We start from the raw sequence: 805 nt of genomic DNA, 5'->3' as shown, positions 1-805 counted from the left end.
TCCCACTGGTCTTAATGAACTTTGTTTTTCTGCCTCCATAAAAGTGAATATATATATTGTTTTCCTTGTTTATCTAAAAGTCAACTTTTTCTTGTTTTAAACCTAGCCAAAAACCCATGTGTTGCGTGTGAAACAGCTTTGATTAGTATACATTTATTGTGAAATGACTGCATTTCCGTGTAAATCCATGTTCATTTGGCGAACAATGCGCTTTCACAATTCAGCGCCTGCAGCACAGCAAAAATACAGTAGACTCGGTACATAAACATCGCTGCACTGCTGCAGACGCACCGCTCCTGGAACGCACTGATGGACCACAACCTCAGGTGCTGGTGATCGTCCCGAGCCGTAACACCGGGGAGGGGGGGTGGGCGCCCCGGAGGTTGGTGTAGGACAGTAACAGGGTGGAGTAGAGGAGGACCTCCAGGGTGGATCTGGAGACTCGGACGGCCATGGCGGATCTGGGGTTGGAAACTTACGGGGTTGGACTTGGGGCCTGGAGCATACACAGGAGCAAGCTCTGGGGGTGGAGCCGACACTGGAGCGAGCTCTGGGGCTGGATCCGACACTGGAGCGAGCTGGGGTTCAGGGGCCCTCCCTGGGCTCGACTGGGGATCGGGAGCCCCTCCTGGGCTCGACTGGGGATCAGGAGCCTCTTCTAGGCATAACAGGAGATCAGGAGCCTCTTCTGGGCTTACCGTAGCAACAGGAGCCTCTTCTGGGCATAACAGGAGATCGGGAGCCTCTTCTGGGCATAACAGGAGATCGGGATCCTCTTCTGGGCATAACAGGAGATCGGGATCCT

The sequence above is a fragment of the Cyprinus carpio genome, unplaced genomic scaffold (genome assembly GCF_018340385.1).
Source record: "Cyprinus carpio isolate SPL01 unplaced genomic scaffold, ASM1834038v1 S000006510, whole genome shotgun sequence".
Classification (NCBI taxonomy): domain Eukaryota; kingdom Metazoa; phylum Chordata; class Actinopteri; order Cypriniformes; family Cyprinidae; genus Cyprinus; species Cyprinus carpio.
This window is presented reverse-complemented; position numbering follows the sequence as displayed.